Source organism: Cnephaeus nilssonii (genome assembly GCF_951640355.1).
Source record: "Cnephaeus nilssonii genome assembly, chromosome: 10".
Classification (NCBI taxonomy): Eukaryota; Metazoa; Chordata; class Mammalia; order Chiroptera; family Vespertilionidae; genus Cnephaeus; species Cnephaeus nilssonii.
In genome coordinates this window covers 4,255,247-4,282,496 of record NC_137081.1, presented here as the reverse complement: position 1 = coordinate 4,282,496, position 27,250 = coordinate 4,255,247, and positions in this window count along the sequence as shown.

Below are 27,250 nucleotides of genomic sequence, written 5' to 3'. Positions count from 1 at the left end.
GCGAGCAACATGTGGCTCTTTGGCCCCTTGAGCGTGGCTCTTCCACAAAATACCACAGCCTGGGCAAGTCTATTTTGAAGAAGTGGCGTTAGAAGAAGTTTAAGTTTAAAAAATTTGGCTCTCAAAAGAAATTTCAATCGTTGTACTGTTAATATTTGGCTCTGTTGACTAATGAATGAGTTTGCCGACCACTGTAGAGTGACCCAACTTCCTTCCTTGTCGATGGCCTAGGTTTCCATAGGTAATTCCTTCATTTCAATCTCTGGATGGAGTCTATCTGAACTAGATTCTGCTTCTTGACAGAACTGACTCAGGAGGGTGTGATCATGTTTGCAAACAGCCTTCCATCTTGCCAGGAGGCATCTTGGTGTTGCCGTTATCTGCTTCTGAAATGCTTTAACACACTAGTGCGGTGGCTAGCCCCTGGAGACACACTTGTTAAATGAGCGTGTGCAATAATCTACAGATATGTCAGTGTTTTCTCTTGAACTGGGTCAATCGTGCTGAGAACTAAGAATAAGTAGGGTTAGCCCTAGCAGGTTTGGCTCAGTGGACAGAGCGTCAGCCTGCGGACTGAAGCGTCTGGGTTCGATTCCAGTCAAGGGCACATGCCTGGGTTTTGGTCTCGATCCCCAGTGTGGGGCATGCAGGAGGCAGCCAATCAATGATTCTCTCTCATCATTGATGTTTCTACCTCTCTCTCCCCCTCCCTTCCTCTCTGAAATCAATAAAAAAATATATTCTTTTTTTAAAAAAAGAGTAAGTTTGGTTAGATTTGGACCTTTTCACTAAATTTGACTCCTTCCAATACATATTCCATATCAAATGCAACCCTAAAGCAGATATATTTGAATTGCTACTATGCTGCTCTTCTAACAATTCCCGCTATTATTTTAGGTAAGATATTTAAAAATCTGGGCATACTCTAGCTGAACTTTATAAGGAATAAAGGATTAGACAATTAAATGCTCAATAGGTACCACACAAAAATTTCACCTTCTGAAGTGTTCCAGGAGTTCCCTTAACAAAATCGAAGTGTGAACATTTACCTCGTGACCCAAATGTTCTCTTTCGTAAAGCATGCTATGCACTCTACTATTTGACACATTCATCAACTCCCATAAGGACAATGACAGCAAACAAAATTGTAGTGGCATCTTGTCATTCCGTGCCCATCATAAAGTCAGAAACTGGCAGGAGCACAGAAAGCTCTCTCGGGGGGTGTGGGTGGCGATCGGCATATCTAAAGACATCTCTGGCTCCTGAGAGGCAACTCTCTGGGTATACGCACTCCCATGCCTCACACACGTGTTCACGTATTGTTTTAGATATCTAATTGCTTCCTTCTCGTTCTTTAGTCTGTGAAATTTTATGTATGGAAACAAGTCTACCCAGGATTTAACATGGAAAATAAAAATGGGAAGGAAAACAAGAGTCAGAATAGTATTTTATCAGAGGGAAATAAAGAGCCTACTTGAGCACAAAACAATTTGGGTTTCTTTGTGTTTTGTTTTGTTTTTTAGATACAACACCAGAAGAAAAACAATAAGGAAGGGGCTATAAAGTATATTCTAGTGCAGGCCTTTGTTCAGCTCATTCAATCAACTTTATATTGAGTCCATATCTATTTCCTCAGGGTGACCTACGTCATGTAGATTCAAGGGCAAGGAAATTCCAGTTCTACCATTCAGTGGTTTACACGTCGATGTGTAGCCATTCAAAGCCCCATAAGTTACATAATACTAGTTGAGAATCTCAGACGTGTACATGACTAATTTTATTTAGAAGCAGCCGAGTAGATCATATGTAAAAATTAACAGCAGTTAGGGTCTTAAAGTGTGAAATCATTTCAGTAGGAGGAAACATCAGCCTGAATGTCGGTAAGTGGAGATCTAACGATCAGGAGACATAAAGACATGGGCCTGACGATGCATTGTGTGTTCCGGACATAAAAAGTCCTTCCCACATCCCTGCGGGTTCCTGATGAAGCGCAGGCGCCCGGGGTGCAGACAGACGTGATGCCACTGACTGAGGGGGAGCAGAGTTTGCACGCAAAAACGTGTTTTGGGGGGATCTTGATTCTTTTAAGCTGCCAGTGTTAAGAAACAAAAAACTCAGGAGGAACCTGTTACCTCCCCCTCACCGGCCTAAAGGAAATCAGACAGAAAAACCCGATCCAGGGAAAGAGCTATACGCATAGATAACGTTATTTTACTATGAACCTGCGTGTGTCAGACAGTGGGGATCTAGCACAGGCTGTTCCTTGACCTCCTCTGTGTCCCCCGGGTTCTGCGAGGCCCAGCAAGAATGCGTTCACCAGATGTTTGCTCCTTCCCATCTACCTGGGAATTGCCGGCCTTCCCTTTGAAGTCCAAACCACGACTCCCCTTCCTCCTTACCTCCAGGTGGCAGATAGGCCTCAACCGCTCCACTTGCCTCTCTGTCCTCCATTCCTATGGAGCCCCATGTGTACATACGCACTCACATCAGTCCTTTCCTTCTCTTACTCTGTCTCATGTTTATTTGCTTATTAGACCATCCAGAAGAGCTGGGGAAGTAGAAGGAAAATCACGTGTCCTACCCTCCCTACATGTAGTGTAAACCCTGCATCCTGATCACTCTACCTGAAGAGGAGCAGTAGAATATTACCTAGCGCACAGGGTGACGAGAATATGCAGCGGGTGATGCATGGACTGTGGCTAGCACAAGACCTCGCCCATCAAGCAGCGCATTTAATTATGTAAAACATCCCCAGAACTCGGACGGCTCGAGTGGGTTTTGAGCCATCAAGTTGGATAACAAGTTGTAAAGTTAGAGCTGGAGTCAGGTTGGGAAATCAAAACGATCTCAGAATGCTCATCGGCACACTACTCGCACCCTGCTTAGTTCAGTGCCGGCAAATTATATCGACTATAATCCCACAAATAGCCGAGCATGTCGTGTCTAAAGAATCCAATATCTTCATTATCTTCCCAACTGACATTAAGCTTCAAAGAGAATTTTTTTTTATCTCTGTGCCGCTGCATAGCTGGCTCAGGCAATTCTAGAATAAACCAATATATTGCAAAAAAAATATTTTTTTAAATAAAACATTTGTGTAAAATAACAACCATTCTCTTTTGCTTAAAAAAAGTAACGGTTTAACGAATTAGCTTGTGGAACTTGAGACGTTCAAATAATGCTTCCAGCCCCTTTTCCTGGGATCGCAGCGTCAGTGGCTTGCAGTTGAAGGTATACAGGGGTCTGGGCAGAGGAGGGGGTTTCTCACCTACTCATAGGATCACATGGGATATGCAAACCACACGGAGTAAGGAAAGGGCTCTTTGGAGTTGGAAGGAAAAGAGTTCCTTATCTTCGGAGATCTGTGAACTTGAGCACAGAACTTGACCTTTCGTGGCTTCAGCTTCCCCTTGAGAAGCATAATCTCCGAGTTGCCTTCAAGAGCTGGTGTTTGATGATTCTCTGTTCCCCTCCTTTCATAGATCTTCTTCTCACAGCCAGAGGTGAGAGAATTCCGGGACTCCACAGTGCCCCGCATTCTCTTTGTAGCCTTGCTGGTGTCGCTTGCCCAGCTGCCAACAGAAACACTAATTGGAACCATTGGAATCGTTTGCCCTTCTCCACCCTCTCCCTGAGCACACCCCTGTTCTGAGAGGGCACGGCAGGCTGGCTTTGTGGTAAGAGCTGTGCCCTTTGCTGCCTCCTGTGAGGAGGAGGATTTCAGTTTCTTCTGAAGCATTTGGTGGGACTGGGGTTCCATGCCAAATGGTTGGTTGTTCATAAGCATTTAAAAGAGAGCATTAAAAAACACACGTCTTGACCGTTAATGAAACACTTTATAGTGGTAAATATACACTGAGTGGCCAGATTATTATGATCTCTGAACACATAATAATCTGGCCTCTCAGTATATATCCTATAGAATAAAAGGCTAATATGCAAATTGTCCCCTTGACCAGGAGTTCGACCAGCAGGCAGGCCGGCCGACCGCCCACGTCCCCTCCTCCTGGCTAGGCTGGCCGGACCCCACCCATGCACGAATTCATGCACCGGACCTCATACACACACACACACACACACACACACACACACACACACTGAGTGGCCAGATTATTATGCGTTCAGAGATCATAATAATCTGGCCACTCAGTGTATATTAGTTATTCAAGAAAAACCTGGGTGGAACATCGCACTTTAAAGAATTTATCTCATTTCAATAGATGTCCTTATTTTCACTGGGGTAATTGATTTTATGTTGTTTTATGTTTATTTGGTTCATTTTATTAAAGGAAGTTAACAAAGGCTTAACATGAGCTCAGTGGAGTTTACCACACCCTTTCTTGTCTCTGTTTGAAATGCTGCTACCTTAAGTAACTAATGTTAGAAGAACTTCACAGAATATCCGTTTATAACTGAAAGCGAGCTCAAGAGAGCATATGATACTTTATGCTAATAAATAAAATCTTAGTAAAATAAACAGTCTGTACTTTAAATATGATCCCTGTTCTCCTAGTAATTTCATATCTTGATTTTCCAAGTCTAATATGACATCTGTGTTTATATACGTGCTGGAAAATATGGTTTGAAGTTAAGTTTTGTATAATGTAAATATTTTGGTTTTGACTTGATAACTCAATTCATCTTTGATTCTTCTTTCTGGGGAATGTACGCTCCCTGACCTCACAAGGGAATGTATCTTGTTTTTTATATTCTATGACCTGGCAAGGTTAGAATGAATTCCTGTATGCATAAATTTTGTACAGGAAATGAGTAATTTTATTTCATCTTTGTATAGAGAATTAGTCAGATATTGGCAATGAAACAATATGTCATCAGGAACCAAACTGTATAAGATTTCTAAGTTCAAAAAAAATAAAGAACAAACTTCTATAATAGAGGTTCAGATCAAAGCACACCAATTCTAGGTTAATACTATATTATTGCTATAAATTCTTTATTAGTATTAAAATATTAATTCACCAAAAAATATTTGCTAGAATCGAACTATATCTGCAGTTCAAATTAGCCACGAGGCAATATGGGATGTGGGAGTAGAGTAAAGAATAAAATTACTCAAATACTCACCCTCAATTTTCACAGAATTCATTTTTAGTTTATAGTTTTCTAAAGCGTAGAAATGACATGCTAAATGGCGATTAGGAGTGATATCAAGTGTTGAAAGCTCCTTATTATTGGTGTTTTGGGGAGGTTACTAAACTCTGTTTCTGTTTCTTCACCTGTGACATAAAGAGAAGAATAACACCTTTACCTTAGGTCTCCAGGAGGATTAACTGAGACGATCCATGCAAGCACTTAGAGAGGTGCCAGAGATGCAGGTCCTGCTCAGCAGATGTGTGTTCTTGCTTCTTCTTTGTGTCTGTTGCAGCACGCAGGCTATGGAGAAAGCTACATGTATTTGCTGTTCCATAAATGCTGAAGGAGAGATGGCAAGAAAGGAAACTGGGAGGAAGAGACAAATAGAGATCAAGGAGGAAAGAAGAGATATTCAAAAGAATGGAGCTATTGGACCTGCTCTCAAGTAACTTATGGTCCCACTAAGGTCATACCAATACCTTTCTGGAATCAATGAAAATGTAGTCAAGTAACATATAATGGCACTAACTCTAAACAGAAGCAACTTCAGAGGAAAGAAAGGACAGAACAGGTTGGAATTATCAGGAAAGACTTATTGAAGAAGCTGACCCTGGTCATCTGATTTCAAGTCATTATTGGCAGAATAATATTTGCTTTCTCCGTCTCTTCCATTTCTTCTGAAATAAAGCATCAAAATTAATTAAAAGACTTCAGCCAATAACCTGAACGTGGTTAGGGTGTCTTAACATTCTTGTTCTCCTGTGTAAGTTGAATTGTCCTGTTTGTGAAGTAACTTCCTAGAGAGGAGAGTCGTTTCTTTTTTGTTTTTCCAGAATTACTACAAAGGAGAGCATTGGATCTTCTGTGCATTGATGTGACATGACTCTGCACCAACATTTTCAATACTGAAAAAAGGAATGACTTCAAGTTGAAGGCGAGAGAAACCAGACACATTCTTGGTTACCATCAGATATGACCCTGCAGTTGCACTGTAACATTTTCTTTTTCAGCGTATGTGTGTGGGTTTTCTGCCCCTGTGAGCGAAGTGACACTGTGTATTAGGTACCGTATAGGCTGTCTCCCAGCCTTTTTTTTTTTCTGGGAACTATCCCTGCCCGCACACACTCACGTGTGTTCTTACAGCACGACCTCGCACCCTACTTTCAGTGCAATGATTGAGCCAAAATGACCCAAATCTCTTCCCTAGAAATTTGAAATTCGCGACCAGAGAGACAGTTTTTCTTTCAGGTCTGTCACCTAACCTGTAATACATTAATAGCTCAGCTGCATTTTTTTTTACCATGTGTACTTGAGAATCATAAGGCTGTGAAGAAAGAGGAGGGAGGAAATATTTTTTTTAAAAAAAAAATTTAAGAAGCAAATAAACAAAAGGGAAGTCCTCTTGTCCCTGGTTCCAATTCATCCTGAGACTCAACCGCACTCCCATTGCACTGGCTTTCATGAGCTGCCCCACGTCATGATAATAAAGGGATTGCTTTTCTTGTTTGTGCCATCTTGATTAGTTTTTCTTGCTTGCAGCCAAAAGCATTAATGTGGATGATATAAAATTCAACAGGACTTGAGATGTTTTATTTGTTTAGTCCAGTTTAGTTCTGGATTGAGCACTACTTGAAGGAAAGAATTCCAGGTGTTAAATCAACATGACACAGAGCATCTCAGTCAGCTGGCAGGGACTCGAGGAGACGTGGTGTGTGGACAGTAAGCCTGAACTTATTCTAAGTTTAGACTTAACGGTGAACAACTCATCCTGATTTGCCTGGGGCATTCCCAGTGTCAACATTTAAACGCCCATATTCAGGAACTCCCTGGATCTGGGCAAATTGAAATACTTGGTCACCCTACTTGCTCTAAGACATGACTAAAACCAAGTTATTTCCTTAAAAACATTGTCCTTGAAAAATATGATCATCTCTATCTCTTCTCTTCAGTCTAGTGCATTAATTGAATTTTTAAAAGTTACTATTAATAGCTCCCTTATTTTTCACTGACAGAAACCAAGGCTAAGAGAATGCCTTGTCCAAGATGAAAAAAGAACCAAATTCATTTGACTCCCCAGGGCTTCTTTTAAATCCTGTGACCACATGTTATTGAATGAAAATTGCTTCTAAATAACTCAAATCTCTTTATTCGGGGCATTTTAAATCTGTAAGCATGGAGCTTCTGTGTGCAAGTCCTCTCTACAAGGCCAAGTGTCAAGAGGACAGGCTTCATCACGCAACTTGCGACCTTGTCGTGGCTCCGCCCTCATCATGTGACCTGGAAAAAGTTGCTTAAACTTTCTTAGGCAGACGTTCTTCACCAGTAAAATAATGTTGAGGGAATTAAAAGTAGTTGTAAAAAAATATGTGTCCCCTGGTAGGCACCCAGTTAATGTTAGCTCGTGTGCATTATTTCATTCGATCTGATCTTTACCATCAACCTGTGGCCCAGGGAACCCAGGGCGCTGAGACCGGTTTTGCAGTTGAAGAGACTGATATTCAGAGAGAGGAAATGAACTGAGGTGTCCCACTGTGAAAGGGACAGAGCCTGTACTTGAACTTCAGTTCTTTGGAATGTGTTCCTCCACACTCTGTTTCTTCTTGTGTAAAAGCACAGAAGACCTACGTTTTTTGTTTGCCTTTATTTTTGAGGAAATATGAGTTTAATAATGGTCCTGTCTAAATAATGCCAAAGTAATAAAACAAAACATGAAAAAGAAAATCACCTACACATTGTGTTGGGCTTTGTTTTTATTTTAAATTAGATGCCAAGATTTATGAAAAGATTCATAAGATTGAATTTTTCACTTTTTAATCTCTGTTGGGAATTATGAGGAAATAGCTATTGTCACTTCAATTGCCAGGCATTATTCAAAATGAATCACCATATGGTCATGAAACATTTTCTGGGAACTAAAGAACATGCTACTCAGAACAAACAAAATAAGTGATGATGGTATTTGATTTTTAAAAAAAAAACCTGAAATAAAAAGAACATATTTGTTGAATTTATTTAATATAAAAACCATGACATTCATGTAACTAAAATTTGTACCAATTGCATTTTGAGGAGATAACTGGTATAGGAATTGAGTTTTCATGACCTAAATTCCACTTCAACACTCACATTTCAAAAATCATTTAGGAAAACGTAGGGGGAAAGTCTAAAACAAATTGCATGATGGGAATTTACATGTCTTTTTGGCTTTCTGATTTGAAATAGTCTCAAGGGGAAATCTGATTTATTAATTCAGAAGACCCAATCAATAGAGTTTATGCTGCCAGTAAATTTGTTTGCAACAGTTTTAATTGAATGCTTTTTATGCTTCTGTATAGCCTCTATCACCTATAGAGTGAGATATAAATCTTTTCAGATAAATAAAATATAGATGTGCACCAATACACAGGACATGGAAAAGCAAGAATTGTTTATCTCCCTTCACACAAAATAGTTTGCACTCAGGTTACACATACAAAACAGATTATTTACTTAAGTGTTGTGCTAGGAGAAAACCTCATGTTTATTTTGGATTAACATTTATTAACTAGAGGTCCGGTGCACAAAAATTCAGCCCGGCATGTGCCCTCTCACAGTCTGGGAGTCCTCAGGGGATGTCCTACTGACGACTTAGGCCCGCCCATGGGGAGCCGCAGTCTGGCCTCCCTCTGCAGGAAGCAACCAGGCAGGCTGATCAGAGGACAGTGCTGCCCCCACCACCCCGCTGCTGCTGTGAGCCTCCCTCTGTGGGAAGCAACTGGGCGACCAATCAGGGTACGGTGCTGGCAGGTGCGGCCCCACACCCCCCATCACCCCTCCGCCGCCCTGGTTGCTGCTGCCTCCCCTCCCCCCCCATCACCATCCCCTCCCTCTGCCAGCTGGAAAGTGCCTTGGTTGGCCTGGCACTGCTGACCCCACCCCCTGCTGACTGGTCATTCTGCCGTTCAGTCAATTTGCATATTATGCTTTTATTATATAGGATGTGCCCTAGCACTCAGGTGTCATTTTTCCCATTTCCCTGAGCATCATTGGCTTTGCCACTTCGTCTACCATCTGCACTTGCACCAAAAATCAGGCCGGTTCTCAGTCATTGTATAAGGACGCTACACTGTATCTTTAGTTCCTTTTCTTATTTTATAAAAATCATATTTGGTTCACTAATTTTATTTTCATTTGATGAATGTTGTTTCTACATATATTAATTTTTAATGGATTTTTTTAATACTTCATATGTGAGGAGTGCTGTCCGAGGCATTAATAACAGTGACCCAGTCACTACTGTCATGTTATGGCAGTGTAGGCTAGATGGTCAAATCTGAAAATTGAATAATATCCACAGTATCTACAACACTAATACCCACCTCCTTAATGTACTATTAGTAAGGCAGCTAAGTGGGCTCATTTGCCGTGGATTTCTAATTGTTTATCCACACATGACGCTAGTGTACCATTTCATTTCACTTTGACCTTTGCTGATTCGGTAAGCAACTTGTTGTGCCATATTGGTGATTTTTTTAAAATCCCACCATTATTTTGGCTTTGGTTTTGTTTTTCCGAGCTTTATTGAGGTATAATTGACAAGTAAAATTGCCTATGTCTAAGGTATACGAGGTGATGATTTGATATTTGTGTCTACTGAGAAATGATCACCACAATCAAGCGTTTGAACACCTGCAGTAAAGAGACTTGAGATGTTTTACTTGTTTATTCCAGTTTAGTTTACCAAACAGTGTGTGTGTGTGTGTGTGTGTGTGTGTGTGTGTGTGTGTGATAAAAGCACTTAAATTTTACTCTTTTAGCAAATTTCAAGTATATAACCTAGTATTATTACATTAGATCCACAAATAATTTTCATCTTATAACTAAAAAGTTAAACCCTCATCTCCTCCATCCCCCCAACTTCTGGCAACTGCCATTCTAATCTGTAATTTGAAATGGTTTTGTTTAATACTAAAGTTAATTTTATATGTTTATTATCCATTTAAAGTTGCAATTTGTTACTTATGCCTTCATGTGCATTTTTATTAATATATATGTGAATAGCACTGATACTTTCTTAGATTACTAGATAATTTTTTCCTATTTGCCTTTTGCTTTCTACCATTATTGATAGTGCTTTGATATAGAATAAGATTTGAAAGACATGAAATTCATAAAGTTTTAATTTTGTTATTAAATCAATAAATAATGAAGCTCTATCTGTCCCCAAACACTATGGTAGTTGTTCATATATTTTATCTTATTTAATTTTACCACAGCCTTACTAAATACATATTTCTATTATTTCTATTTTATACATAAAAATGCTAAAGCTTTTAAAAGAAGGTCACTTAAGTTCCTCAAGTACATCCAAGTAGGACAATGAACCTAACCATTATATTAAACTAGAGGCCCGGTGCATGAAAATTCTTGCACTGGAGGGGGGCATCCCTCAGCCCAGCCTGCCCCCTCTCACAGTCCGGGAGCCCTCAGGGGTGGGAGGTGACCTGGAAATCAGGGGAAGGTGACACCCCATCACACCTCTGCTGCTGCCACTGCCAGCAGCACAAGCCTCAGCCAGCCCTGGTTACCTGAGCCTCAGGCGGCCCTGGGCAGCTGGACAGCCACCATCTGAGGCTTGCCTGTGCCTCAGGCCAGCCCTGGGTGGCTGGGCTGCTGCCATCTGAGGCTTGCCTGCACCTTGGGCCGGCCCTAGGTGGCTGGGAGCTTAGGGGACTGGGGGACTCCAGAGGCAGGTGCGCAGCAAGACCAGGCCCTCCTGGGGGTGGGCCCAGCCTTGCTGCATGCCTGCCACCCCAGCAGGGCTGAGAGGACTGGGTGCTGCCATCTTGTGGCTGTGGGCGCCGCCATCTTTGAGGGCAGGGCAGTCAATTAGCATATTCCCTCCTTATTGGCTGTGGGCGCCACCATCTTTGAGGGCAGGACAGTCAATTAACATATTCCCTTCTTATTGGCTGTGGGTGCCACCATCTTTGCAACGGCATGAGGGTCAATTAGCATATTCCCTCTTTATTAGATAGGATTATCCTTATGTTTTCTGTCTGAGTCTCAAGTTAGAAAGCATGAATGATTTCAGCAAAGTCAGAGAACACGAAATGAGCACACAAACATCAATCACACTTCATTTTATGAGCAATGTAAGATTTGGAAACCAGACACACACACACACACACACACACACACACACACACAAGATAAACATATGCAATGGCTTCAAAAAATTGAAGCCATTATACTTAATATACTTAAGTTTGTTTGCAAGCTCAGGAGCTTCTGGATGGAATGTGCAACCTGTTCACACGCAGAGGGCTGGGACAGACTCCGGAAAGAGGCAGATCACTGCAGACGGGTGGGTAAACAGGTTTTCTGAGCAGGGGCCTTAGTCCTTAGCAGGTTTGCCTTGGTAAGAGCATCAGCCCTCGGAAATCTTAGAGCTTATATGGAGGCCTTAACGGGGCTTCGTGACATCCAAATGGTCTCAACACCACTTCCGTCCTGCGGGTGTGAGTTGGCCCTGCACAAGGTCCCAGGCGAGTTTTACTAAAACTATAACATTTGGCTGTTAATAAAAAATTTACTTGACAATTTAACAAAATATAGAATCAATTACAAAGCCAATAGAAAAGTCCTTGGGAATTTCAAATGAGGACATGGCTATTTCATGAAATGAGGCTGATTCTCGGAATAATGTTATTAAAGGTCAGCGCCACAGCTGTGCATTTGATGAGCAGCTGTGTGAGCTCCCAGGAACAATGAGCGATCTGATTGGCACTGGACCCAGCCGTGCCGGCAGTTAGAGTGGAAAGATTTCGAATGAATTTAGAACGAGTAGCTACTGGGTCCTGCTGTGGACCCCCGAACTGCTGGAGAGTTTAAAGTAAGTGGAATAAAGATAGTGCAATTTGAGAATAATATAGGCATCCTATGGAGTCCAGGGTTAGACTGGGAAAAGAAGGGCAGAAAATCTTCCCTGGAAGCAACAGATACCGTCTCTTCAAAAACATTAAATGAATTGAAATCTTTTGGGTTTAAGAATATCAAAGTAGGACGCTTTTGACAGCATTTATTGAAATGGTGGAAAATTTCACACAATCCCACTTTGTCCTGGCAAGGAGACACTTAAATCCTACTTACTTAGATCTAGAATTTATCTTGGATTTTGTGAGCCTGGGTTAACATGGTAAAACGTCTCCTTGCAGGAGTATGACTGGAAAATAAAGGACCATGTGATGCGGGGTGCAAGTAAACAGGCGAGCCAGCAGCCTCCGGACGCATGTGTGTGCTTCCTATTTGGAAATAGGTGTTTTTCATTGCATTTGTCATTATTTTTAAGACCGTGTGTGTGTCTAGATTAATTTTAGCACTGTTCTCCAAATACATAATACCAAACATGGAAAAAACTCTCAGTGGCATGTTCTACAGTGTTTAATGCCCATCAGGGCTGGTTGTTGGCATTCCTATTTGGCCTTAATCACAGACAGTTTACACGTGCCATAGTTGTTCTCCTTTATTCCATCACCACCATCTTCTTGCCTCATCTTTATCCTTTCTCTTTCTCTTTATCCGAAGCAGACAGCCTTTGGACTTGAACCGTAGCATTAGTCCTTCTCTAGGTCTGCAACCTGCCAGGCCCACCAACAGGTTTTGGATGTGCCAACATTGAGACACACACACACACACACACACACACACACACACACACACACTATTCGCTCCATTTCTGTGGACAACATTGACTGAAGAGTTAGCATTCTGCGCAGAGGAGGTTGATTACATGTGTGGGAAAAGGATCATGGGAGCTGATCAGCCATGCAGAGGCCAGTGAGCTGGTGAAGCTGTTGGATGCCATGGACAGTGGGAGTAAATGTCCTCCTTGCTAAGCACCCGCCAGCAGTATGAGAACCTTAGGTAGAATAGTCTTCATGCAAACTTTCTTCAACAAATATGAATTAAGGTTCATGGAAATATGCGTTTGGCATTCAAACACATATTAATCTTTATCTTTGAACGTGGAATTGAGATAGCCTTTCTTGATGAAAGTTTCTCTTGCACTAAAACATTAATCTTTCTCTGCTCCTTGAGTCTTTGAAGTATTAAATACCTCACTCTAGTTGTTATCACTTCGCATTCAGGGGGAGACCGAAGGTCTCAATCTTCTGTGTCCCAGAGGTGTCATTCCACTGAATAGGAAGACATATCCAACTGCAGAAAGCAAGCGGTAAAAATCATGTGTGATTTCTGTTTTCTGAAAGGTCCGGAGGACATTGAGAAGGGAAAGTTACACAACATATCACAAAGCCACCCAGGCTTACAAATATGTATTTTGGGCTTTTAGTTATCCCTCACTTCCTAAATCTCTCTCCCATCCCCTTTGCCACACCTCACTCCTCTGCAGCCTCACATACTCAGACACACACCACACCATCTTTAGGGCATCTTATTCCTCCAAGTCAACGAAAGAATGGGCAATAGGGTGAACTTTCCTTCTGCAACCCAGGTGTCTTCTTGCCTGGCAAAACATAAACGTCTTCCTGTTAACCATAATCTTTCTACAGCCAAGAAGTAAGGATTATATCTCTATAACTGGATTTTCAGGCATAAAATCTTTTTAAACTACTTGGTGACATTTCCTTACTCTGGTCTCTGGCCCTCTCAATAGAATGCCTATGTGTTTCTCCTTGCTTCCCCAAGTGACTTATTCTTCTGTGAGCCATGAGGCTTTACATTCCAGAAATGTCTAGTAATCATTGATGTTACAGTAATCATTGATCATGTCTTTTCTACTATCTGTTGCTGGCCTGCTTAATGTTTTCATCCTCCTACATTGTGGTATTCACACTTTTATTCTTTATGGAAATAGAATATATGCCACACTACTTGTTTCTGCTTCTTAAATCTCTATATAAGCATATAACCAAATGCACTGGTGAGTCAATCTTCCTTTCCAGCTTCTTAAAAAGTTATCCTAAGTGCCATCAGTTCGTGAAATCCTCTGCTGAGAAGATTCCAGGAGAAGAAGGTTGTTGTAGGCGGCATGTAGAGTTAATTAGCTCTCAGGGAGGCAGGCATCGACCTCTGCAGAGGGCAGACAGCACCAGGACTTTGTGGGCTGGGGCTAAAGTGGATGAGAGCTGGAGTTCAACTTCTAAGTTGGCCAATAGTTATGCTACAAGGATTGATATATTTTATTCTCTTTTAGAAAATGTTTTTATTGATTTGAAAGAGGAGGGGTGAGTGATAGAAACATTGATGAGCAAGACATAGATTAGCTGCCTCCTACATGCCCCCTACTGGTGATCGAGCCTGCAACACAGGCATGTGCCCTGATGGGGAATTGAACCAGGGCCTCTTGGTTCCTGGGTCAACACTCAATCCCTGAGCCACAGTGCCTGGGCATATTTTATTCTTTTGAGAAGAAGAATGAGCTGGCACCTTGGCCCTCTTATACTGAAGGATTACATAACAGGCAGTTGTCAGTGGTAACAGAGAATAGAGATGAAGAAATTCTCAGGAAGTCTTTGTGTCTCGTGTTAGGCATAGTTTAAATGCCTATGATAAGAAATATTTAATTTAGTTTTTGCTGAAGTCTTTTCTTTGGAGTGTTAAATCTGTTTTATGTTCTGAAAAAAAAAGGGGGGAAAGGAAAAGAAAAACCCTCTAGAGAAATAAGTTTGGGAAACACTGGGGTCAACAGAGTTTAAGCCAGTCTCTTTACTGCAGGACAGCTCAAAAGCCTTTAATACTCCAGCGTGCACTACGAATGTCTAAAAAGGAGACACAATATGCAGCATTTCTCCAACGGGTTGGATTAAAGCACCCTCTTTTTAAAAAGAAGACTCTGAGAGAAGTCGTTTATAGATCACACGTTGGGAAATGCTGCTCAAATCAGAACTGGTAACAGAGAGAAAATGTATATGATTTGCACTAAATCTTTTTTATCGTCCTTGATAAACCTGCCCCAAAGAGCAAAATCCCTAAGGGCAAGTAAACATAGGGGAGGAGAAATCAGAAGTCCTGGGTAACGGGCCTGCAAATACTTCCCAGTGAACTATATGTTCAGTGATGACTGGCCTCCAGAATGGTCAGCGAAAGTGCTAGTCACGGGAAATGTACATCAGCACATGCCCTACCAAACGCCTTCTATGAAGTAAGCTGCTCCAGGCCCTGAGCAGCCAGGCTCCTTCTCTCCCTCCAAAGCCCAGGGGCTCTCCACCGCTCCGGCCTGTGGGAGCACTCCCCACCGAAGCCTGGGATCGCCTTGCTGAGGACTGCTCCATGGGAGCTGGCAGGCGGACGCCTTGTTCTAATTCCCGTTCCAGCGCCTTCCCCTCCACAGCTCCCCGCCGCCCGGGGTGCTGCGAAGTCTCTGCAGATGCTCACCACCACCAGTCACATTCCATCTTGAGCACAAAGGAGTGTGGTTACCTCCCAGGAGCTCAAAGCACAGGCTGACTCCACCCGGTGCAGCCCCCGCGTGCCCAGAGGAACGCACAGGACATCCATTAGTCCCTCCTGGACACAGAGGAGGGGCGGCTCCTGGGCCTCCGGTAGCTTCACTGATCTGCTGCTGCATCTTGAACAGAACAAGCAGAGCAGGTGTGAGATCATCCCTGGCATCTGCGCCGTGATCATGAGGAAGGCCAGGGACCAACGGGAAATGGAGGCGCTGCGGTCAGGGAGGGAGGGAGCCCCGGCAGGTCGTGCAGAAGGCTCTCTTCTCGGCGGGTCCCTTTCTCTTTAACCTCATGCCAATGCTGGCGTTTTTTGCCTAAATCAATCACTCTTGCTTTTGAACACGTTTAGTTTACCAATTTATTAAAGGATGTGATAAAGGATACAGATGGAAGGCAGATGAGGAATACACAGGGGGGAGGCCTGGGAGGGTCCTGAGCACAGAAGCTTCTGGAGTTGGGGTGTGTCACCCTCACAGTGTGAGTCTGTACACCATTCTGGAAGCTCTTCACCCACACCCCGCACCCCACTACTCTTGGAATATTTATGGAGCCTTCCTTCCTCCACAGGCATGCTCAATTATTAACTCCATTTTAGCCCCTCTCCGGAGAATAGGGGGTGGGGTTGAACATTCTGAACTTCTAATCGTGGCTTGTCCTTTCAGGTGACCAGCCCCATCCAGGAGCCCACCCAGAGTCACCGCAATTGCACAGCAGATGTTCTTAGTGCTTTTCCCCCTTTGGATTGAATTATTGGAGTGACACTGGTTCCCATTGGAGTGACACAGGGTCCAGGTGCCCCATTCTACAACACATCATCTGGGCACTGTTTTGCATGTTCACCAACCCAAGTCAAGTCTCCGTCCATCACCATTTATCCCTCCTCCACCCTCCTCCACCTCCCCCCTCTTTCCCTCTAAACACCTTCCAGTGAGACTCTAATCTACTCACATGGCTTTAGCCACCGATTCTAATTGGACAACTAACAAAATTGTCTTTAAACCCTGGTTTCTCTCATGAACTACAAAGTCATATTTTCATCTTCCTGGTGAATATCCTCATGTGGATATTCAACTGTTGACTTAAATTAAGACATCAAAAGGAAATGTGTCCATCTCCCCCTCCCCTAAGCCCATCTTTCATTAAAAAAAATAAAGTTTTTATGTATTTCACATATTTGAATTGAATTGAAGATATAAAATAGACCATGTATTCAAAAAATATTTAATGATGGCCAATTATGGAGAACTCTCCTAGGGGTTGGGAATATCGCAGAGACCAAGACAGAAAAACAATCACTCCCAGAGCTTATATTCTACTGGATTGTGACAGGAGATAAACAGCCCAAACATGTGCTATGACATAATGTAATAAACTTGTGGAGGAAAATTAAGCAAATGAAAAGGCTCTGAGGCAAACAAATGTTTGATGTGTTTTACAAATAACATAGAAGCCAAATGGGACTGAAGCAGAATGAATTAGGAGGAGAAATGTGTTCAAAGATAGAGTGAGACCAGATCAGGAGATACATTATTCTCAATCCAGGCTGTTCTTTATAGTGACCTAACAAAACACTTTTTTTAAATATCAATGCCTAGATCTCAGACAAGTCTTGTTAAATTAGAATCTCTGAGTATGAGATCAAGATACCTGCATCTTTTATAATCTTCCAAGGTGACTTTAATATGCAGCCTACGTCAGGAACAATTGAAATGTGGGCTTGCTGGCTACTGTAATGGCGTAATCTACTTTGAATAAGATATACTGTTTCTATCAGAGAAGTAGCAGGGTCCTACTTACATTTTGAGAGGCTGGCTGATGTGAAAAATAAATTGTGGGTATGGTTGGCAGGGGTTTAAGTAGGTAGACCACTTATGGGCTCTGGCAATAATTCACGTGAGAGGAGGTGGTGAAATGGATCAGGGTGGGAGCAGTGGAAGTGGTGAGAAGTGGTCATTTAAAAAATATATTTGTAAGAAAAAGTCAACAGGATTCACTAATGCATGCATCAAATGTTTGTGACAGAAATAATTCAGCTATAACTCCACAAAGTTGTGGTCTAACAAGGGTGGGGTTGCCAAAACTGAATTGGTGAAGGATGTGGGAGAAAACTTTTATTGGGGGTGACCTTTCAACTGTAGCCTCTTAAGTGTCTACTAGACATGGAAGAAAGCAAAGATATCGAAGACTCTGAGGTAGACAAACAGATCTGTAACTCAGAAGGTCAGGGGGGGAACCTAAGCTGGAGAAATTTATTTGGGAGTCATCAGCATACAGGTGTTTTTACAGCAAGAGACTGTATGAGAATACCTAAGGAGTGAGTGAAATGAATAAAAAGACATTCAAGATCTGACTGCCATTGAAACAAGGGAGATAAGTGGCCAATGAGAAAGGCAAGGAAGCAGTAAATTAAAGAGAAAAAAGAAAAAAGAGTTTCAAAGAAATCTGCTTCTTCCCGTACTATTGCTAAGTCAAGTAAGACAATGAGTATTGGCTATTGCACTAATATTATTTGTGAACTTGATAGGAGTGATTTTAATGGAATTGTGCAGGCAAAAATAAATATTGGGGTGATCGCAAGAAAGAACACAAAGAGGTAAATGGTAAACAACTGTTTTTGATAAGTTGTGTAATAAGAGGGAACAAAGAAATATTCTTATAACAGAAAAAGAAATGTAACTTTAAAAAATTGTATGGTAGACTGGCATGGCTCAGTGGCTGAACTTTAACCTATGAACCAGGAAGTCATGGTTCAATTCCCAGTCAGGGCACATGCCTGGGTTGCGGGCTTAATCCCCAGTGTGGGGCGTGCAGGAGGCAGCCGATCAATGATTCTCGTCATTAATGTTTCTATCTCTCTCTCCCTCTCACTTCCTCTCTGAAATCAATAAAAATATATATTTTTAAAATTGTGTGGTATTGTTACAATAATTAGAAGTATTATAGCATGTTTTGTGTTGATAAAGAGTCAGCTAGAACCATTGTTGGAGATACATCCTTGTAGAACCAAGGAAATGAGAGAATTGATGCATAAGAAAAGGGTCTGAACTTCGCTAAGATACCAACTGGTTTTCCATAAACTTGGGAAGACAAGGATAAGGGGAGATGGGGAGATTACATGGAAATTTTTTTCTAATGATAACACTAGTTTTAAAGTGTTTCAAAATTCCCTTCTCCTATGATATAGCTGTTAGGTCAAGAAAAGTCTTGCCCTACAAAATGATTTTCAAATGCTTCTAGGTTAAATGAATATACTTTTAAAAACTGTGATATCTTGTTTTTTGCAATGCCAAAGTAACTTATCTCTCTCTCCACCTTCTGAGCCATTCATATTTCTCATAATTTAGTAATTTGATAAACAATTATTGTTCAAAAATAGATGAAACAACATCCTGTGTGAGTTTACTATGAGAAAACTATGTGTCAAATATAATGAGTTTTTTTCTTTGCATCGAAGAACCCTCACAAATGCTCTGACCCCAACCTCCCAGCTTTCTAAGAGAGCCTTAATCATCTGATTGCAATGGGTTTCCATTTAAGCCGATGTAAATAAGGGATAAAAGAATCATGCCTCCTGCTCTAACATGGGTTAGACTGATTATATTCTTTCCAAAGGATCTACTAATAGTATCCAGATGGGACTGCCGCTCGTGTAAGAAGACATTTCACTCGTTCATAGAAGAATTTATTAAACTGCTGATTATATGTATGTATCAATTCATGAAATACTAATATTTGCGATTACAGAAACTGTCTTCCATGGAATGACTAAAATAATGTTTATAGTAACTACGTTTTACACCATAAAACGACGTTTAGAAAATCCTCCAATGAAGGTTTTGCTGGTCACTTTATTATGAAGGAAAAGTCTGAATCCTGCCTCAGGTCCTGTTGTTCTCGCACTGTGCCTGGTGCTGAGATCATATTGAAGAAGGCCAGACACAGACCCAGGTTCCACAACTTCCCGGAGCCCCGGAGGAGTAAGAAGACAACAGGAGCACAACAAACCCAGGGAGGAGAATGTGGTTGGAATTGGAATTGATAAAATCCAATCCATAATAAATGTACAATTGCTTACATGTAATAAAATTGATAAGAGAAGTGTCAAGAGGATCAAGAGGATTTTTCACTGATGAAATTCATTAGAATATAAACTTTATGTGGACAAGAGCTTTGGTTTGTTTTTCAACAACTCTCTTCCCAATACTGGAATTAACACCTGGTCTATGGCTCAATAAGCATTAAGTGCATAATGGATGGTGAGGATGTAGCTATTTTTCCTGTGTACACGCATTATTCCATGGTCTTTAGCTGCGACATAACTGCCAAAGGCTGAGAAAAATGTTGTCAGTTGCAGAAACCACAGTTCCTTACCCATCTCCTCTATGGTCAGTTTGAAGTTATTATTGGCTGCATATCTTCCAAGCCCAGTTCTCCAAACATCCTAGGAATTCTCGGAGCTGCCCAACATGCTTTCAGCAAATGCCTTTTTCTTCTTAAATTTGTCAGAGACAATTTTTGGTGTTGAAAACTAGGGATCCTGACAGATAGAGATCCTCATTCTCCTTAGAGCTCAGAGGAGGTGTCATCCAAGGGACATCGCTACACGGAACAGCGGGGCTCCCGTCTCTTCTTTATTGGAACTTTCTTACCTCAGGGCAGAGAGAAAAAACTTGGAGAGAATTGGAATAAATTGTGAAGCTGATACTAATAATACTTTGTACTTTGCTTGCAACTTTTGTTCCCCACAGAGTTCAAAATGTTTTACAAACCCAGCATTTTGTTCTGTGGCTATTATTCCCAAGGATATTACACTGGAGAAGGCTATGTATTTCTAGAAAAATTGCCGATAAATTGGTACATGTAAATGGAAACCAAAGAAAAGCTTGTGTCTGGCTCTCATCGAAAAGGGCATTCTTTTGCCCGCTTGATGACATTAATAATCATGAGGGAGATATTTTAACACTACATGTGTGCATTTCAGAAGAAAAAGTTCTAGAATCAGTCCTTTAGTTATTTCAACTACTTGGACCTTTAGGTGAAGAATCAATATAGACCTAAGTTTTGCTATATTCTCTATTGTTTTGAAAGGAGCTGTTTTGATATGCCGAATTATTAGTGGTCATCATTTCAGTTTTAACTTTATTCAAAGAATGCAGTATTACCATACACAATGAAAATGGCCATCACTTTTATGCCTCTTTATGATTTTAGGAATATAAACAATTTTTAGCAAAAATGAAATGGAAAAATAATCACACAAATATGAGCACAGGATTTTATCGAGTTACACAGCAAAACTATAACATTCCTTTTGGCCTCCCCCTCCCACCATCACAGTTTCCAAATCCCCACCTTTAAATTGGGTGATCAATCATAGTGCCGGTCAGTAACTAACAAATTATTGATCAAATAATTTCTATAGTAGGCCTAATGACCCCTTTCTCCCGGTATTTTACTCCTGTGTAGGTCCCTTCCACACTGCATTAGGGATGGCTTGTGTGACCAATACCATCCTATATAATAAAAGGCTAATATGCAAATCGACCAAACTGTGGAATGACCAGTTGCTATGATGTGCACTGACCACCAGGGGGCAGACACTCAATGCAGGAGCTGCCCTCTGGTGGTCAGTGCATTCCCACAGGGAGAGCGCTGCTCAGCCAGAAGCTGGACTGACGGATGGTGAGTGCAGCTGTGGTGGCGGGAGCCTCTCCAGTCTCCGCGGCAATGCTAAGGATGTCCGACTGATGGCTTAGGCCAGCTCTCTGTGGAGCAGGTCTAAACCAGCAGTCGGACATCCCCTGAGGGCTCCCGGACTGCTAAAGGGTGCAGGCTGGGCTGAACCCAGGTGATGTCAGGTTTCGTCCTGGGACAGGATGCTTGCTGTGTTGTGTGGAAGTCTCTTTTCCTAAGACTGGCATTCCTTTGCATCAGCTTTCCCTCTAAATGGCACACTGTGTACCTGCACCCCCTATTACACGGCTGCCCTTTCCATATCCGAAGGGAAGCTCTGACATTTCCTTATCGTATCTCACCCCACCCCCATTATTCTAACCTCCAGTAAGTATATGTGTATTTTTTTTAAAAATCCAAATATCTAAGGTTTAAAGAACAGCGGTTGCTTTAGGCTAAATGGATTTTTAATGTTTGCGCCTTTTTCTCAAGGATAAACGCTAACATATCATAGCATATTATTAAGTTGGTCCCCTCGTACACATGAATAGGGCAGACACTACATGCAGCACATGCTTTTAAATGTTTCCTTGTTGGGAAAGAGAATTTTCCACTGCTCTGCGTTTGAAAGAGGCAGCTAGCTGTGCGGGCACAAGGCTAGAGCGCCGTTCTCACAGTGCTGCCTGGTGAGGAGGTGGTTAGGGGATCTAACACAGTGCTGCCTGGTGAGGAGGTGGTTAGGGATCTAACACAGTGCTGCCTGGTGAGGAGGTGGTTAGGGGATCTAACACAGTGCTGCCTGGTGAGGAGGTGGCTAGGGGATCTAACACAGTGCTGCCTGGTGAGGAGGTGGTTAGGGGATCTAACACAGTGCTGCCTGGTGAGGAGGTGGTTAGGGGATCTAACACAGTGCTGCCTGGTGAGGAGGTGGTTAGGGGATCTAACACAGTGCTGCCTGGTGAGGAGGTGGTTAGGGGATCTAACACAGTGCTGCCTGGTGAGGAGGTGGTTAGGGGATCTAACACAGATGATCTGTTGTGGTGGGAGGGCCCGTTCCCTTTGCCATAAACACAGAGCATCTGTAACAAGCAGCTCTTCTGTAAGCCGTGTCAACTGTGAGGCACTGCACCTTGAGGATAGAAAAGATATTTATGTGTGAGGTGAAAAATGGCTCGTGGTGCCAGATGAACAGGATGCCAAGAAGAAGAAGGATGGCTTGCATCTAAAACAGATCTGTCACACTGAATGGGATACCTGCTCTCCATGGCTGCCTGCTGTGAGGAGGAAGGCAGACCGTGAGTACGTGGAGGCCATTGTCAGGAGAGAAAGGAGAGTGATCAATTTTCTTCAAGATGCAAAGCAGCTCTGCGCGCATCCTCTTGGAGATTTCCATTGTCTGTCGTGACTCAGACTGGATCCAACTGTAGCTTTGCCTTTTCTCCAAATTTGAGAAGACAGCGTATGACTCACTGACAGACAATAGCAAATTCTCCTCGAGACAGAGGGACTCTGGAAACAGACACCTGGGAGCCAAGTTGTGAAGAACTGATTTAGAAGTTCAGACGCCACTGTCCACCTCCATCGGTGCATCTCCTCCTGCAAACTGTGCACTTGTTCTTCCTCCAGGAGAGAAGCTGGGCTGTATCCCAGGGAAGGGACAGTGCAGAGCCCTAGGACAGCTCTCTTAACCAAGCGACAGCGGTCCATGGGTTTCCTTATCACAGGCCAAGGTGAGACACACTGGTTTGTGATTGATGTTGTTTTTAATGCATGTAATTTAGATTGTACGTATTTTTAAAACACTCACCTGAGGACATGTTTCTATTGATTTTAGAGAGCGAGGAATGAAGAGTGAGAGAGAGAGAAACATCAATTGGTTGCTTCTCATATGCACCCCGACCAGGGATTGAACCCACATCTTAGGTATGTGCCCTGGCCAGGATTCAAACCCCCGACTTCTGGTGTATGGGGCGATGCTGCAGCCAACTGAGCAAGAGCCAGTGTTTGTTGTTGTTGTTAGTCCACACCCGAGGATATTCCATTGATTTTTTAGAGAGATTAGAAGGGAGGGAGGGAGTGTGAAAGGGAGGGAGGGAGGGAGGGAAGAGAGAGAGACACATGGATTGGTTGCCTCCTGCACTAACCCTGACCGGGATGGGGATTGAGCCTACAACAAGTCCAGCCTCATGTTAATAAGTCAACTGCTCCAATATCTCTGAATAAACATGTGCTTCCTGCATGAGCACTTCCATTTTTTACACTTAAAAACAAACAAAAATAGATTTAGCATCCACTCTGTTTCAGACTTCAGTCTTACCGCTTCAGTAATCAGCATTAATACTGCGTGTGTTGGCTCCCAGAGAGCTCTCTGTCTCCTTGGAGAAATGAATCGATAAATCTGAAAAGAAAGAAATATCAATTGAGCTATCAAAATGTATGTGTATACATTTTTGGGGACACCCTCTATATATTATTTTCTTTTAAATCTATCACTTTTCAGGCCAGATATGTTTATTTCCTATAATTATTTATCATATGACATGGTTTTCACTTTATCCTTTTGATAGCTGTCCTCCAATTATACTCCATTTTTCTCAAGGTTCTTCTTAAAATCTTAGACTCAAATTTTTATGGTTTTATTGATTCATACTTCCTATTTATAGTTATAGTTTTATATTGTATAGTTCGATTTCCTATTACAAGAAAATAATACCTCCTTTGTCTGTTTCAAAAATACACACAATGACAACCTATTTTTTCTCTGATCTCCTTCAGATTGTCTAGCATAAATCAGAGAATGGTACCACAAAAGCAATTGTGCCAGGGCTAGTTGTATCCAATGAAATAGTCCATCTAAATGAACAGTAACACACACCCTCATATTGATAAAAGACAATGAAAGAGCTATAATTAATTAGATTAGTGCTTTTTAGAAAACACGAGGATAATAGGCATAGGCAATATGTCTCTCATCCTAAAGGAATTACTTGAGTTTTTGGTAATTACCTTTCTTTACATTTTCAGTTGTTCAGAGGCAGAAAAGGATGAGTGGAACTTGCATATCCAGTGTTTCCAGTTCACACTTTTAAAAGTAAAAAATGAAATTATTATATGAAGTGTTTAATTTTAAAGTGACCAAGGTAATTTTAAAGTGAGAAGCATTCGTTTTGTAGGAAGTTGACTCTGTAGGCCACTGTCTGATTTGTTAAATATTAACTTTAACTTAAATTACTTCCAGAAACACTCCAAATGTCTACATTTTAGCTCCCTCTTCCTAGGGCCAATGCTCCCCAACCCGATGTGCTTTCTCACTGGTCCGTGGCTGAAGCTGTATTTGTTACATCTCCTTCTGACTCTCAGAAACTGACTTCTTAGTGGGAAATAGCGAAGTGAGTACAGGCCACGCACGGCTTCCTCCGGGAGGGCCCGCACCCCGCACCCCGTGGGCAGGTGAGAAAGGGGAGCAGCACCTCGGGGGCTCCTCTCCACGTGGGCAGCGGGCACCTCCCGGAGGAAGTGAGCGCCTGTCCTCAGACACACTCATCCGTACCCTGATAGTCCTATTCTCTCCCCGTCGTGTGGATGGAGATCATGGTAATAGCACAGATGTGCAGCTGTACCTCTGGCCACGGCTGCAAGGAAGGCACAGGAGTTTCCTGGCCGGGGAGCGGTCAGAGCGAGGCACGGAACCCTCATTTCTCACTGTGCTCAGCAGCCAGGGACGACAGCTGGCTGTCCGCAGACCAGCGTGTGATCAGATGGACTGCCACTGGCGATGCCCATTTTCTCCCCAACGCAGACCAGTTTTGAACCCTTTGCACTTTGAAATAGAATCGTTTTCTTTAGATATGCAGCCAAGAGCTTTATCCCCAAAGAGCATTACCGTCCTCATGGTTTTTAAAAGTGGCTGCCTGCATGTCTCTCCACAGGTCTGAGTAAGTTTGACTTAGCAGAGGGGAGACGTGTCCTGATGAGTGTTCGAGAGCCTTCCCTCGGGCTCTGCTTTCTCCGGAGGAACCACGGCCTGCCTGCCTGCGGAGGTGAGAGACAAGCATAAACTCTCCAAAGCGCATCCTTTCCCCTGCGTGAGTCCGTGACGGCCTGTGATACTCCTGGCACGTCCTACCTCTGTGTGCGGCCAGACAGCTGGCTGTGAAGCTCGGCCCTAGTGAGTGGAAATAATAGCTAGTCAGGAGTATAATCAATATTAGGAACAAATCTATGCAATCAGACAGGATTAAGATCTGTTTCTCAATAATGATAACTGATGTCCATGATTTAGACTTTTGAGTAAATACGATATATATGAAATAATATTACTTTACAAATGGTGAGCAATTTTTAGCAAAATTTTAATGACAATACAACTCTGTGTGTATGTGTATATATGTGTGTCTGTGTACAATGTAAATACACTCTGGAAAACATGGGTTAGGCAGCAACCATGTCTTATGGCGATCTTGTAGTTTCGCTATTGTTCAGGACACACATGTATAGTTCACATGTCTTGTGCTGTTCAGTAATCTTTATCATTCCTTATTCAAAAATAAAACCACTGCTTTATGGTTATAACAGCCAAACCACGTCACTGAGACAGCGAAGAGTGGTCAGTATTAAATCTCCTGTAGTAGGGACGCCAGCTTCCCTGCTCTAAAGAGTAACTCTTTTTTTTTTTAATATATTTTATTGATTTTTTACAGAGAGGAAGGGAGAGAGATAGAGAGTTAGAAACATCGATGAGAGAGAAACATCGATCAGCTGCCTCCTGCACACCCCCTACTGGGTATGTGCCCCCAACCAAAGTACATGCCCTTGACCGGAATCGAACCTGGGACCCTTCAGTCCGCAGGCTGAGGCTCTATCCACTGAGCCAAACCAGTCAGGGCAAAAGAGTAACTCTTAATAGTTCAGTGTTTAATTTTCCAGACATTTTCTTTGCAGTTATAATTACATCTGGTATAATATTTTTATGTTTCCTAATTTCAATTATTAATAGCACATTTAACATTTTAAAAATATTTTAATTATTAATATTATATTATGAAAAAAACACATTATTCTAATGGAAAATAATTACAATTAACTTAGTCAAGTTTTGTTTTCACAATGTATTGTTGGGTACAGTTTTAAGATATAAAATGAGCCTTAGAATTCCAAGTACAGAAGAAAGGGATAACAAAATTAGATTAACTTACTTTTGATAGGCATGTATTTGATGCGTCAATATGAAAAATGCAAGTTTTATTTTAGAAAACGTTATATTAGGAAACTCAAAACCAAGGAGGAACTCCATCTTAAAAATACATTCTTCAACAAGGAGAAAAATACTAACACAAATGAGGTGGAAACAAACCTCTATATAACTTTATAATTTCCCGGGGGGAAACAAGGAATAGTACTAAGAATATGTTGGGAATTTGGCAGTTACTTCAAAAACCTGAATCACCCTGTAAGGATATAAATGGTCATGTGGAGAAATAGTCTTCTTTGTTGGACATGAGATAAATTTATAATTAGTTGTGCCAAAATGTTTTTCCAAACCTTTTTATTGTTGCCAGAGAGAAAATGGTAAATCAGTATCACAGGGGAAGGGCAAAACAAGGAAATGCAGGAGACAGAGGGACGTCGAGTTGAAGACGTGAGATCCTGAGAGTGGAAGAGCGGAGGCTCAGAGGAAGGTCAGGGCAGAGGCGTGCCGCTCTCCATGGGCAGCTCAAGCAAAATTAGAGAGAGGGCAGCGTCTCTTCAGCCCTCACCTAAGACCCAAAGCAGGACACCTGGTCCCTGCCATTCTCTCCCAGCTAGTCCCAGTCCTCCCCTCCCCGGAGGGAGAAGTCAGCGATTCTGTTGCAGTGGTTCTCAACCTTTCTAATGTCGCGACCCACAGGTTGAGAACCGCTGCTGTAGAGCCTAAGACCATCGGAAAACACAGATATTTACATTACGATTCATAACAGTAGCAAAATTACAGTTAGGAAGTAGCAACGAAAATAATTTTATGGTTGGGGGTCACCACAACATGAGGAACTGTA